A 15,971-nucleotide genomic window follows, 5' to 3' on the forward strand; every position below is an offset into this window, starting at 1 on the left:
TGCCTATTTAGATATTACAAAGAAATACATACAAAATGGAAATAATAAAATCAAAATAATTCCCAAGGTGAGTCCAAGGTAGGCAGGGGCTGTGAAGGACTGCAGACATCGGCTATAGTATTTGTGTGTGTTTCCACTTCTGTCTGTTTTCTAATGCCGTTAACTTTGCTATTGAAATGATCCATGAAGTCATTGCAGATAATATTGGGGGGGATAACCTCTGAAGGCTTTAAATGCTGATTAGTAAGTGTCGATATTGTATTAAAAAGAAAACGCGGGTTATTCTTATGCGTCTTTATTCAATTAGAGTAGTAGGCAGACCTAGCAGAGGACAGGGCTTGCTTGTATCTTTTTATAATGCCATATGGAAGACCATATGGAAGTTTTGTTGCTCTCCATTTACGTTCATATCTACGGCATCCTGTTTAAAGTGAGCGAGTGTGTTCGTTAAACCATGGTGAGTGGTTTGTTGCTTTAATCTGTCGTGTCCTTAATGGAGCTACTGTATCTAAAGCAGTGCTTAGTGTATTGTTGAAATGATTTAATAATTCATCTACAGATCCTGTTTTGATAAAGCTAGCATTTGGCAACAGAGTAGTACACTTATGAATAGCAGTAGGATTTAGGCAGCAAGTTTCTATGTTCCTCTCCTGTGTGTCTGATTCTACTCCAGGCAGCTCAAATGTAATAAGGCAGTGGTAAGAAATCATCTGGTTCTGGGGTGATATTATTAAGTTGTGAATCTGTACCCCATGGGTAATAACTAGATCCAGTGTGTGATTGTGATGATGTGTGGGTCCTGACACATGCTGAGTGAAGCCTACAGACTCCAATAGGGACAAGAAACTAACACTGAGGGGGTCGTCTTTAATGTCAATATGTATGTTAAAGTCCCCCAAAATAATGAGTTTACCATGGTGTATGGCTAAGTCAGATAAGAGATCGCTAAATTCGGTCATAATACAGGAATAGGGGCCTGATGGCCTATAAACAGCTATAAGCTGAAGGTGGATTAAGCCTAAACCTTTCTTCAAATGTACTTAAACCAAGGAGTACAGTTTTTGAACCATTCAAGACGATTTTATTAATTTTCCTTTAAAAAAAAAAAACTGGTGGTTCAGTTAATTTGCTACAGAAATTCGATACCCTTTCAGTAATGTTGTGTAGATTGCTAAATGGAGAGTCTTTGACAGCATAAACATATTAACTGTGTAGTGGTGCACCTCAACAGCTTAACAAGCTTTCCATTTCCATTTTCAAAATAAGAAGCAGAATGTGCTCACAGGGCTCCCCAATTATTGACATTTGAGGCCAGAGGAGTAAATTGATGCACATTGAATGTCATATTTTTTTCTCCATAAAGGATCTGAACACGAATTACAAATTCTACAAGGATAAGGGCAGCAAAATGAGTATCCCGCTTATCAATTTCACTTTCTAACAATATATGCATTGGTTGCACAAGCAGAGCAAATTGAGCATTATTTAAGAAGCATCTTTCAATCACAAAGGCAACATGTTCCCTATGACCCACTGGGCTTTGGAAAGCTGTTCCTCTGCTCTATATCGGACCTCCGGATCATTTGTTTGTTGCTAATTGATTGGTTTAAGCCGCAGGTGCGTACAATCCCCCAGGAAATTATATACTAGGCTGCAATTTAGTGCGTATCCTCCACTTGTGTTGCAATCTGACCCAAAGGGCAACACCTTTGAGTTACTAACTTAATCCTGTACCAATGTTTACATATTAGATAACTTTCACCATCTGCTGTCAGAGAAACAATGCACTATGTTTGGCAAAGCACTACGCTATGTACAGAACACACTTATTCCTGGGTAGCTGCTGCCATGCTGGAACAGGCTGGCACACAAAATCAGGCACCTGCAAAACAGTTTATATGTTATTGCTCAACTGTCATAAATTGTAGAATACATGATCTCGATAAAAGCTCAGACATTTATCACACAGGGCAAGCCAGCTAAGCGATGAAAGGAACCATAACCATTTAATGTGCCTTTTCACAATTGCTGGCGCTCTGTGCCACGATCAGCCGTGTTCAGCCAGCATTAATGACACAAGGCCGCTTGTCTAGAACGGCAACATGAATTGAGCACCATCAGAGTAAACAGACAGTCGCAGTGCGGGGGCTTCTGTAGACTTTCACAATTATCCGAATTTACTTTTCTCGCTTTAATTCTGTGCTCTCTATATTATCGCTGGATCCAGGGGACTGGGGACAGTGCTGGCTCAGTACCGGTACACTGTGTGTGTGTGTGTGTGTGTGTGTGTGTGTGTGTGTGTGTGTGTGTGTGGGGTGGCGGGAGGGACGTGCTGGACATCCCAGGTGCTGCTGTCTTAGACCGAGGTGGAGCCCGAGTGGTAGTCTGACGTCACCTTCTCTGTGGCACTCGTCACTTCCTTAGTTATTGTCATCATCGCCGCTGCTGGGGAAACTCTCCACTTTAAAAGCGTCATTGTCCTCACCATACCTGGAGAAATAAAATAAAACGGTTCAGAATGGTTACTGGAAATCAGGGTGTGTGCCCTGCGCTGAAACCAAACACAAGAAAGGACGAGAGTGAAAAGGAAGAAAGGGAAATAAGGAGAGAGAAACGCTCACCTGCACCACAGCTCTCCAGGGTCGACCCATAGTGAGCGCCCAACAAACCAAATGGCCCATCCCTAGCTCCATAATATCACTATCTATATCATATATGTTTGCTTATATATTGACTTAAATACGGTGTTGCTTATTTATGGTGTATGCAACTGTGTTAAAGGATTTATGCACAAAGTTTCTTCAGTTTAATCTAGTACCCCCCCCAATACCAAATGGCCCATCCCTAACTGCACAATATCACTCTATACGTTTACTTGTATTTTAACGTAGCTTATTTATGGTCTATGCAACTGTATTTAAGGATTGATACACACGTTTTCTTGTCTTTTGGCTTTGTTTTAGGATTATACTCACGTTTAATGATGCTCTGGTCACTCCACAGACTGCCTCTGTTGTCTGCTGCAAGTGGTACATTCGATTACATCTTGACGTGCGCTAGTAGCGATCGTTTCCAGTACATTTCTAAATAAAATACTACCGGAGTAAGGCTGGAGGACACAAACCGAACGCAACCGCTGGCACATTGTCAGTTGCACGCATGCGCGAAACTAGCGCACCGAATAGCGCACCGAATAGCGCACCGAGGAAAAATCTGTAGATTTAAATCGTAACAGCTGTAAAACGTAAGATAATATGCACTAGCCACACGGACTAGTTCTAGAGAATCTGTACTGACCCGCAACGATCTGCACTAGCCATTGGCAAGTGGGCTCGCGTTAAGATCGACCCCTGTAGTAGAACAGTGTGTCTCTATGGTTACCTATGTAGAAGCCCCAGTATAGACCAGTGTGTCTCTGGTCTATTAGATGGACTGTATTATAGAGTTAGACTTATAATTGTCACATTGTGCCAAATGTTGTGTCAAACGTAGTGAGAAGTCTGTTAATTATACAGTAGTCAAGCTGGCTTGCATTAGTCAGTCACTAGTCAGTGGGAACTGTTTCTCTTTGGGTCTAGTCCAGTATGGTCCTGCCTATGACTAGTCTATTGTTGAATGGATTGTTGTTTTAATGAGGGCTCAGATTCTAGTCCAGTTGATGTTCTACTCTCAGACTTTTGATTTTAAAATTTACTTTTCACGTTGTGCCTCAGAATGCTCAGGAGTATATGAATCAGATGTGAATTGATAATGAAACAATGATTGGTAAAAATCGATGAAGATCGATGGTTCCATGTTTATGAAATGTTTTGATTCTTGAAGGCAATGTCACTCAATGCGTGTGACTTCTTAATTATAAGTATTACAGTTCAGGCCAAATGGCAGCTGGAATTTGAATACTCTGTATTTCATGTGTTTTAAGTGGTATTGTTCAAATACAGCACATTTAGAAGCCTGAATGATGCAGCAAATTGACAAAACATTGAGTGACAGTGAGTGCAAATTAAATAAGAAATAACAAAGTTTGTTACAGTTTTAAATAATACAAATTGACAATATTTTCAACAATTTTCTTTTCCTGACAATAATTTAAAATCAGGACTGGATCCAAATTGGCGGGCTAGTGCAACTTGAGAGCCACTAGTCCTGTTGGCTAGTGGGAAAAATAGTTAAGATCTACCCCTGTACTACATACATACAGGTAACCATAGAGACACACTGGTCTATACTGGGTCTACTACATAGGTAACCATGGAGACACACTGGTCTATACTGGGGCTACTACATAGGTAAACATAGAGACACACTGGTCTATACTGGGGCTACTATATAGGTAACTATAGAGACACACTAGTCTATACTGGGGCTACTACATAGGTAACCATGGAGACACACTGGTCTATACTTGGGCCACTTCATAGGTAACCATAGAGACACACTGCTCTATATGGGGCTACTACATAGGTAACCATAGAGACACACTGGTCTTAACTGGGGCTACTACATAGGTAACCATAGAGACACACTGGTCTATATGGGGCTACTACATAGGTAACCATAGAGACACACTAGTCTATACTGGGGCTACTACATAGGTAACCCAGGGCTCTACAGTGCGAGCGTTATGCTCGAATTTGTGAGTGAAAATAATGTTGTGCGAGTGTGAAATACAATTTGGGCGCACAGTGCGTATACAATATTTGAACTCTATAAGTAAATACTACATTGACAGGATTTTGATAATAATTATATTTTACACTAATCATTATTACGTTAGAAAATGTGGGAAATGTAGTTCGGTTGTGTATTGTCGCAATTAACATTAATTAGGCAATGAAAACTACAAGAACCGTGAATGACGTTCATGACCCAGTGCTGCAGCGGTACATTTGGTACAACATCCAATCACCTACCATCTGGCGTCATTAAAACACACTTACGGATACAGTAGTACTCAGCGACAGCGGGGCTGCCAACGACTTAGCGATAAAGTTGATTAAAATCGAATAAAATCTTAAAATGTAATTAATCGTCGATTACTTGGGTCTACCTGGGGCGCAGCTACTAGAAAAAACCTTGAGAGAGGCAACAGCTACACCCGTGGAAAGTAAAGGAGCACTTTACATGGAATTTACACTGAAGAGTTTGCTGCAACATGTGCACAGGTGAACTCACACGGTGCGGGCACAATGACACAGAAAACTGAAGAGACGCACTTGAGCCGATGGCAGGATGGAGACATTCAGCTGGTACATGTCTGGACCGAAAACTTGTCCATTAAGGATGGCACAGTGGACCCGTTTAAACCACACAAGTACTCAACCTTTCTGTTACTTGAGCTACACCTAGTTTGTTTCTTACGGTGGCCCTGAAGTGCAACTGCTGAAAACATAAAACAGCAGCTGCGAGATTTGCAGTGGCTGTGAGATTTGGAAGTGCTGAAAAATAGAGCCGCTGCTGCAGCATTTTCAGAAGCAATTACGGAAAGGGAGGGTGTGTTTTAAAATATATTTGACTGATGCCATTGGACAGCAAACAAGTCACGTCGGCCGAGCTGCTTCTCCAGAAGAGTCAACAGAATCTGAGGAAGGGGCGCCAACTGCGCAGTGCGCGAAGTATTCATATTAATATTGTTGTGATCTTCTGCTCTCTCAAGGCTCCACTGTACAGCACTGTATTTAAATGTCTTGCACATTGTTACATTTGTTTTTCATTTTAGCATTAAATATGAACCATTTATGATGATGTACCACTAATTGTTTTTTCTTCTGAGTGTGACCCTAAATTTTGGACTGTGCCCCTACATTTTTTTCAATTTAGGGTAACAGTGCTCCTGAGGAAAAAAGTCAACGTAGAGCCCTGTAACCATAGAGACATGTGGTTCTAAACTGGGATTAGGTAACTATAGAAACACACTGTCCTATACTGGGGCTACTACACAGGTAACCATAGAGACACACTATTGTATACTGGTCCTACTACATAGGTAACCATGGAGACACACTGGTCTGTACTGGGCATACGAAAGAGGTAACCATAGAGACACACGGTTCTATACTGGGACCAGGTAACCATAGAGAGACACTGTCCTATACTGGGGTTACAATTTTATTTTGTAATAATTATCTGAATCTCAGCCAATGAGTTCCTCATCCACCTAACAGACACTCATACAAGACAGTGTCCTAGTCCTGCGCTCTTGTTGGGAAGGATATATCACAAGAACCATCTTAAATTACCCACTGTTCTAAAACTTACTATATAAGGACCTACCTCGCTCTCCTTGTTTGTTGGGTAGAAAGATTGTGGTGGTTTTGACTGTGTTAATATATATATATTTTAAGGATTGCTTGTGTTTTTGATTTGGACTGTTACTGAGAACCCTGATTTTGTGATTGAACCTGGACTGGCTGAGGACCCACTGCCTACTGATTTGGACAAGCACTTTCACAATGTCAGAGAAGCCTCTGGTGTTTGATCACTTTGTAAACTTAAGTGATGGTAACAAAGAAGGAAACCTGGACCCCACCGGACCTCACTTTCGCAGCCCCCCAGCCCCCCCGGACCTCAATTCATCAGCATCAGGTCTATACTGGGGCTACTACATAGGTAACCATAGAGAGACACCATTCTGTACTGGGGCTTCTACATAGGTAACCATATGTAACGAGGAGTTTGTAAATGTCCTGCTGTTGTAGGGGTTCTAAGCTAGATATCTTGGATGGATGAGAAACTAAAGGATCTAAGTCCGCGCCCCCAACACAGTTCGTCCCTATACCCCCCAAATTTGAGGTATGTGCCCATCTTTTTTTTACATACCGAAGTATAGCTGTGACCTAATTTGGCAAAGTAGGGTTCAAGATTTAAATTCACAATGGCTACCTGAACTAACAGTAATGGGGCACACAAAAAGTAAACAGAGAGGATAACTAAATTATTCCTACCCTCCCGAATCTTACAGGACAGACGAGACACCCCTACACCAAGATACTTATACAATAGAAAAACTATGGTCATGCTATGCTTCAAAGAAAGAAAATGCTATTGCTGCTTACTTGCGTTTTTCCCTTTTTACCTTCTCTGATCACAATGCTTTTTGACAAAAACTCAGGTGCAGGTGCACCCTGCGCTATCCTTTGCCCGAGTTTGGCCAGGAAATCTCACTGTAGTCATCTTAGTTCAACACGGGCAGTCATTAACTGCGTGTCACACGGGTCCAGTTCACTTTGCACCTAGAACAGTCTCTTCTAAAAAAAAACTTGAAAAGAAACACAATTGCAGGCCAGTGTTCAGAAACAAAGTTCATTGTTTTCATATAAAAAACATGTTTATTTCCTCTGCACACTACACAGCTCCAATTAGCACACTCAACTAATCATGGCGACTACTCTTCCCGAACTACAGCCCACCCTTTTTCTCGAGAAAGCTACATTCCGATTGGACAGCAGGTTAGGCGATTCAGTAATTCAGTTGGTTTGCGAAGCCATCCCTTACATTAGACCTCTCTGGTGTTCTTAATGTAACAATACCATATTCTGAACAAAGTAGTATCCCTTACAGTATCCCCCCTGTTGAAAACCTGCTGAATTAATACAGGTTATATATCAAAACATTCCAGGCAATTTCAGGATACCTTTTAAGGGGTCTGTGATCTATAATGTCAAAACACTGCATATTTTTTGTAAATACCCTTCTATTAAGCTTACTGGAAGTGTACCCTTGTTATGTCTCTGGGAGCATCTCACAACAGGGGAATCCTCCCTCTCTAGCTCTAGATCATCCAAGGGTTCTGGTTCCTGCCCATCTAGAATTCCCTCTGGTTCTAGAATATTTTCCATCTGTGTTTTTGTGACTACACACAGAGACGCACTGTTCTGTACTGGGGCTTCTATATAGCTAACCATAGAGACACACTGGTCTATACTGGGGCTTCTACATAGGTAACCATAGAGACACTGTTCTATACTGGGGCTTCTACATAGGTAACCATTAGTAATATTACGTATTAGTCCTTCTATTCCCTGGAAGATAGCACTTCACAGCATTTTATCATGCTTCTTGTGTTACTAATACTTGTATTATTGATTGATTTCCCCCTTGCTCCCTTTCCCGTAACCCTTGACTGTGACCTTACATCTTGACAGCACTTAGCTTTTACGTTCCAGGATGTATGACCTCACTTACTGTACTTTCCTGTGTAAATTGGAAGTTGTAAAATGTATTATAGTTTGAATTGCTTTGTACAATGTAAATTTGTATTTGTAATATTTGATGCCTTGTACTTAACTGTATTCTTGCAATTTGTATAGCACTTATGTTATAAGTCGCCCTGGATAAGGGCATCTGCCAAGAAATAATAATAATAATAATAATAATAATAATAATAATAATAATAATAATAATAGCCATAGAGACACACTGGTCTGTACTGGGACAAGGTAACCATAGAGACACTGGTCTATACTGAACTGATGCTGGTCTTGAAATGTACCCCGTGATGAGGTGTGTGTGATGGTAAAGCAGTAGCTCTTTTGGAGTATCAGGGCTCATAGTGTTGCATTTTTGCGGAGTTCTTCAAGACAGGTTTGTATTTCACTATCATGTTTACTTTAAATAGCTCAGAGAAATGTCCTTTATGTAGAGCTTCTCTGAGACCCCTGATTGGCATTCACTGCTTTGTGCAGTACATCAGAATGTCAGTCACAGCTTTAATCACAATTCCTCTCAAATAAGCCTTCCTGGAATCCCGATTTAACCGATTAAAAATGTTTCTGTGTGGCTTTGTCTGTAACCTTCGGATGGACAGTACCAATTGCTTGCTTCATGTTTTGAACGGCTCTGATTCAAATGCTTCCAATCTTTAAAACCATTTTTAGTGAACATTTCTTCAGTGTGGGAATCAGAACAAATGCCTGCATATCTACAGATAATTGCATTTCTGGCTATGCTGTATTCCATCCAGCGATACTTCTCATACCACCACTGTGATGAAAAACTTTGGGATTTAACACAAATTAAAGCAAATGCCTGCAATTTTGGCCATGTAGGTGACTCATCTATTCCTTATAAATCCGAGGGACAGTTAAATGTTTCCTTTCCGAATTCAACACTGGCCTGTGGATGCAAAGCAGTGCTTATATTGGTTTCTTCTGATGCAGTTGGTGATTTATCAGGTTGTGTAATGTGCTGTTCTGATAGTTCTCTTCTCGTCTTTTGAAATAATTCAACAAATAATTTTGTTTCACCATTTGTAGGAACTCTGTTCACAACTACATTTGTTCAGTTGTCATGGTGTGATGAACTACGTAAAAAAACATTTACCACAGCCAGTTATAACCTGCTTGTGCATAACTTAGCCAAAATGTAACCATTAGACTTGAAATGAACCAGCCCCCATGCTTTGGAATAAAGCCTGTGATTTGCTGAAACACGTTATTGCTTCAGAATCTTGTATTTATAATGTTTTTTTAACACGCTTGAGAAATTTTACACTCTCTGATTGGGTGGACCTGAGAGGTAAGTAGGTGGGCCATGGCCCACCCAGGCCCACCCAGGCCCACCCATGGCTACGCTCCTGTTGTGGCCCAGGTGCTTATTTGACACCCAGACTTACGGCCCACTGATTAATTTAGGTTAACGTTGTAGCTCCCCCGTCTGGGGATACAGTGGAATTGTTGCCTTTATTAAAGAGTCTAAAGACGGCTGTCCGGTTCTGAACTTGTACCTGAAGTATTGCGTAGTATACGTATCGCCTGTCTTCAAAGCATGCAGGGAAAAAGTACAATGACTCGAGATCGTCACCCTTGAACTCCCTCACTACTTTTGTTCTCTGAAAGTAGCTGATAGAAACTTGCACACAACTAGTTATTCAGAGATAACATTACCACTTTAAACGATTTCTGAATTGGGCTATAGTGGCTGTTATAATGGGGTTTTAGATTTCCTAAACATTGACTGGGAAAGCCCAGTTGAGACTACAGAAGCAGAAGTAGAAATGCTTTAGAGGGCAAACGACTGCTTTCTACCTCAATTAGTCAGGGAACCAACCAGAGAGAGCACATGCTAGTTGATATTTTCAAACGACCAATGGTGAACTGCGGTCACAATATGGTTAGCTTTGAGGCATACTTTCACAAAACAAGGACCTACACTCAGTTGAGCCACTTACTAAAAATGAAGCCACATTTCTTCAAATCATAAATGTAACCACTTCACTGTAAAAATTATTTGTTGACGCAACATGACTTAGTCAAGTCATCTTGTTGCTTTGACTCAGTTTAGCAAACATGAAGTGTTAAGTTTACTCACTGTTGAAATAACATGCAGTAAATTGAGCCAACGTACTCTATCAATTAATAAGCATTTAGAATTTTTAGTTAAGTCAACTGAAAAACATATTAATTGAACTTAATTTTTCAAGTTTTCACAACTATAAACCAAGTCTAATTGACAAAATAGTCATTCTTCCTCAACTTTCATTACTTACAGTGAGGGAAAAAAGTATTTGATCCCCTACTGATTTTGTACGTTTGCCCACTGACAAAGAAATGATCAGTCTATAATTTTAATGTTAGGTGTATTTTAACAGTGAGAGACAGAATAACAACAAAAAAATCCAGAAAAACGCATTTCAAAAAAGTTATAAATTGATTTGCATGTTAATGAGGGAAATAAGTATTTGATCTCCTATCAATCAGCAAGATTTCTGGCTCCGAGGTGTCTTTTATACAGGTAACGAGCTGACATTAGGAGCGCTCCTAATCTCAGCTCGTTACCTGTATAAAAGACACCTGTCCACAGAAGCAATCAATCAATCAGATTCCAAACTCTCCACCATGGCCAAGACCAAAGAGCTGTCCAAGGCTGTCAGGGACAAGATTGTAGACCTACACAAGGCTGGAATGGGCTACAAGACCATCGCCAAGCAGCTTGGTGAGAAGGTGACAACAGTTGGTGCGATTATTCGCAAATGGAAGAAACACAAAATAACTGTCAGTCTCACTCGTTCTGGGGCTCCATGCAAGATCTCACCTTGTGGAGTTTCAATGATCATGAGAACGGTGAGGAATCAGCCCAGAACTACACGGGAGGATCTTGTTAATGATCTCAAGGCAGCTGGGACCATAGTCACCAAGAAAACAATTGGTAACACACTACGCCATGAAGGACTGAAATCCTGCAGCGCCCGCAAGGTCCCCCTTCTCAAGAAAGCACATGTACAGGCCCGTCTTAAGTTTGCCAATGAACATCTGAATGATTCAGAGGAGAACTGGGTGAAAGTGTTGTGGTCAGATGAGACCAAAATCGAGCTCTTTGGCATCAACTCAACTCGCCGTGTTTGGAGGAGGAGGAATGCTGCCTATGACCCCAAGAACACCATCCCCACCATCAAACATGGAGGTGGAAACATTATGCTTTGGGGGTGTTTTTCTGCTAAGGGGACAGGACAACTGCACCGCATCAAAGGGACGATGGACGGGGCCATGTACCGTCAAATCTTGGGTGAGAACCTCCTTCCCTCAGCCAGGGCATTGAAAATGGGTCGTGGATGGGTATTCCAGCATGACAATGACCCAAAACACACAGGAGTGGCTCAAAAAGAAGCACATTAAGGTCCAGGAGTGGCCTAGCCAGTTCTACAGATCTTAATCCCATAGAAAATCTGTGGAGGGAGCTGAAGGTTCGAGTTACCAAACGTCAGCCTCGAACCCTTAATGACTTGGAGAGGATCTGCAAAGAGGAGTGGGACAAAATCCCTCCTGAGATGTGTGCAAACCTGGTGGCCAACTACAAGAAACGTCTGACCTCTGTGATTGCCAACAAGGGTTTTGCCACCAAGTACTAAGTCGAAGGGGTCAAATACTTATTTCCCTCATTAACATGCAAATCAATTTATAACTTTTGAAATGCATTTTTCTGGATTTTCTTGTTGTTATTCTGTCTCTCACTGCTAAAATACACCTACCATTAAAACTATAGACTGATCATTTAATTGTCAGTGGGCAAACGTACAAAATCAGCAGGGGATCAAATACTTTTTTCCCCCACTGTACTTATTAATTTCATTATTTGCAATCCACAAAGTCCATCTATAATCATTCAAACGCGGGCTACTTCATCTTTTCTTGCATGATCAGCAACTTTATCCCATGCTAATTAATACAAAAAATGTCTCAACTCCGGTAAAGTAGTATGTCATCATGACGTGATGGTTTTGGCACATGCGCATTAAACAAAACGTTCATAGAACATATGTTTTGTGGTTACCTGAACACGTTATTTAAAGTTTTACAATTCTGTTCAAGTTGAGGTTGTTGTAACTCATCTTATTGTGTGGTGAGACACTGCAATTTCACAGAACATGATTTTACTTGTCCAATTTCCAAAACGAGCTCTCTTCAATCTCCGTTTCAAATCCATGTTGATTTGCGGGTAATCACTGTATCCACTCAATCTTACTACAGTTGTAAGAAAACACCTGTAATGCTGTACAATGCATGTGTTTTTCAAGCACATGAAAGATTGTAGACAGGTAGAGATCGCCACTTGAGTGCCAGACTGACTCTATTGTAAAGGGAAGGCAGGATTATGTGTTATATTTGATTTATTATGTATTTAAATGACCAGTCAAAATAACCCGATTTTGGCTATTCTAGGTAAATGTGTTTATAACTTATTTATTTTCGTGTTTATGCAGCTAAAACGCTGTAGGCATGTTTAATACATATAGTTAGGAATAGTCACGAATGGGTATATGCGCAGTGTATTTTGGAACACAGTATAATTCAAATTTGAATAACCAAAACGGTCAAATTGACCGGCTCTGCGCTTGTAGTGTTAAATGTGGGTGTCATATCGTGGGCCGCACTTCCATGTGTGACGGGCCGCAGGTCGAGAACCACTGCCCTATTCAGAACAGGTTGGTCAGATAGGACCAGAACCAGTGCAGACCCAAAGAACAGAGGACGAGCGTTAGGCAGACAAACCCCAGGGCCCCAGGGCCACAGGTTAGTGCTTTCCTGGAGGTCTTTAGCTCCCCTGTATAATGGACCATTCCAGAGAGATTCCCCTTTGCAGTCAATATCATCAGCTCAGCAGTTTGCCAATACAGATCCCTGGGGAGGTGGGGGCTCAAATCCAGGACCAGGGTTAGCCACCCCTAGCATAAAGCAAAACATTACATGTGTTTAAATGGTTGAAGTCAATACAATGGTTAATGAATTGATGTATTTATTGAGGTGGCTGTGACAGAGCAGCTATAGAGACTATTGCACTCCTTCACAGCAGCATCTCTGTTGCTTATATTAAGTTATACTAAGGTATGCTGAGCTGACGATATTGAGGTTTTTACTAAAGAAAAAACAGATAACATGCCACAGGTTAACAACCAGTCCAGTCAAACCCTAAGAGAGATCAGGATAAATGAGGAGGAGGTAGTAAAGGGACTAGCAGAATTAAAAACAAACAAATCACCTGGGCCAGATGGTATATTTCCAACAGTACGTAAAGAAATTATGGAAATGATTGTATTAATTATTTCTAAATAGCACTGGTTTCACTGTTTGTGAATGTTTTGATGGTTTTTTTATTTGTCAAATGCATTGACCGTTATTGTTCTTTTAAATGCATCAGATTGTTTTGATAGTTTTTTTTTGTTTGTTGTTTTTTACATTTCAGTTATTTTGACAATTTTTTCACCATTGCATAAATTAAATAGTCTAAAATGTGCTTTTTATTATTTTGTCTTGCTTTTCAAAGACAAAATCAATTACAAAACTACAATTAAAAAATATATATTTAAGACTGAACTTTAAACACTGTGCCAACAAAGCACAATAAATAAAATAAAATAAAATAGATACATTTATATCTGGCCATCTTTGAGCCCCCCTTCTTGAATAGCCTACTGTGAAAGCCGGACACAAATAACGGGGAGAGAGAGAGGGAGAGTCTCCGGTTTCGGTTGTGTCCGGGCTTTATTGAGTTCAGGTATGTCAAAAAAGGGCGGAGATACAAAACAAAAACAAAATCAAAAGCAAAAGCAAAAGCAAAAAGTGTCCACAATCGGGGTGCTCTGGGCAGACAGGGGTAATAGACTCAGTCCACCTTCTTGTCGGTTAGCTGCTTCCGTCGGGGAGGGAGAGGGATTAAATAAACAGGGCACAGCCCACTTTATAGCGAGACACTCCTTTTCAATGGTGCTATATTTACGCTCCTGGGCGATAATTGTTTGCTTAGATAGAGGACGAGGTGTTCCTGACCCCCAACACTCTGGGACAGGACCGCGCCCACTCCAACTTCTGAGGCGTCGGTCTGTAGAATGAAAGGGAGAGAGAAGTCAAGGCATTTAAAAAAAGGGTGTTGGCAGAGGCGGTCCTTAATCGCCTGGAAAGCCACCTGGCACTGCTCCGTCCACTGGACCGTATCTGGAGCACCTTTTCGCGTCACTTCGGTCAGGGGGTAAGCCAGGGTGGCAAAGTCCGGCAGAAACTGGTGATAATACCTGGAAAACCCCCAAAACTGCCGAACTTCCTTTTTGGACTTAGGAGGCGGACAGGAGGCAATAGCGGTCACTTTGTCAACGACTGGCCGTACCTGCCCCCCTCCTAAGAGGTACCCCAGATACTTGGTCTCCCTCCTCCCAACTGTTCACTTGCCCGGGTTTTCCGTGAGCAGCGCCCAGCCGATCCAGCAACTCATCCACACGGGGCATCGGATAGGCATCAAACCTAGACACTGCATTGAGCTCCCTATAATCAACGCAGAATCTAGTGCTGCCGTCAGGCTTTGGCACCAAGACTATAGGGCTACACCATTCCGATTGTGACTTTTCAATGACTCCCAGCTCCAACATCTTCTGCACCTCTTCATTGACAGCCTACTTTTTGTAATAAGGGGTGCGATAGGGTTTGACACGCACGCAGGTGTCCAGTGCCGTGTGGATGTGGTGTTCAATGAGAGGTGTGAGCCCGGGTCGGTGAGAAAAGACATGCTGGAAGTGGCACAATAAAGAGCGAACCTGCTGTTTCTGGGCGTTTGTTAAATGGGCGTTTGTTAAATTGAGTTCAGTGCGAACCTCAGAAACAGCGGCTTCAGACTCTTTGTTGTGGGGGGAACTAGAAGCACCCAATGCTTCCTCCTCTCGCCACTTCTTCAGCATGTTCAGATGATAGATCTGCTTTTCCCACCGACGATCCGGGCGACACACCTCATAATCAACATCCCCTAAGCGGCGTGTGACCACAAAGGGTTCCTACCACTTAGCCAGCAGTTTAGATGTTGAATTTGGGAATAACACCAGTACCTTGTCCTTGGGTGAACGATCGTAACCGGGCTCTCCTGTTGTACATGCGCTGTTGTCGCTCCTGGGCCTGTAAGAGATGCGACTGTGCAAGTTTCCCCAGTGCCGATAGCCGATCTCTCAGGTGCAGGATGTGCTGTACCATAGAGGTCTGGGAGGGGGCGGTCGCCTCCCAGTCCTCCTTTATTAAGTCGAGGATGCCCCTCAGCCGCCTCCCGTACAGCAGCTCGAAGGGAGAGAAGCCGGTGGACATCTGGGGCACCTCGCGTACAGCGAACAGCAGGGGTGGCAATAACTTGTCCCAGTCCCGAGCGTCTGTGCTCACAAACTTACAGATCATGTTCTTTAGGGTTTTATTAAAGCGCTCCACTAGGGCGTCTGTCTGGGGATGATAGATTGAGGTCCTGATGGACTTTATCCCCAGCAGCCTACAGAGGTCTCGCATCACGCTTGACATGAATGGAGAGCCCTGATCTGTCAGGATTTCCTTTGGGATCCCCACCCGAGTGAAGACCTTAAACAGCTCCTCGGCGATCCTAGTCGCTGACATTGTCCGTAGATGAATTGCCTCCAGGTACCGAGTGGCATAGTCTACTATGACCAGCACAAATTGATACCCCGGGGAGCTTTTCTCCAACGGACCAATCAAATCCATCCCAATGCGCTCAAA

Source organism: Amia ocellicauda, chromosome 13, assembly GCF_036373705.1.
Source record: "Amia ocellicauda isolate fAmiCal2 chromosome 13, fAmiCal2.hap1, whole genome shotgun sequence".
In the NCBI taxonomy this organism is placed as follows: Eukaryota; Metazoa; Chordata; class Actinopteri; order Amiiformes; family Amiidae; genus Amia; species Amia ocellicauda.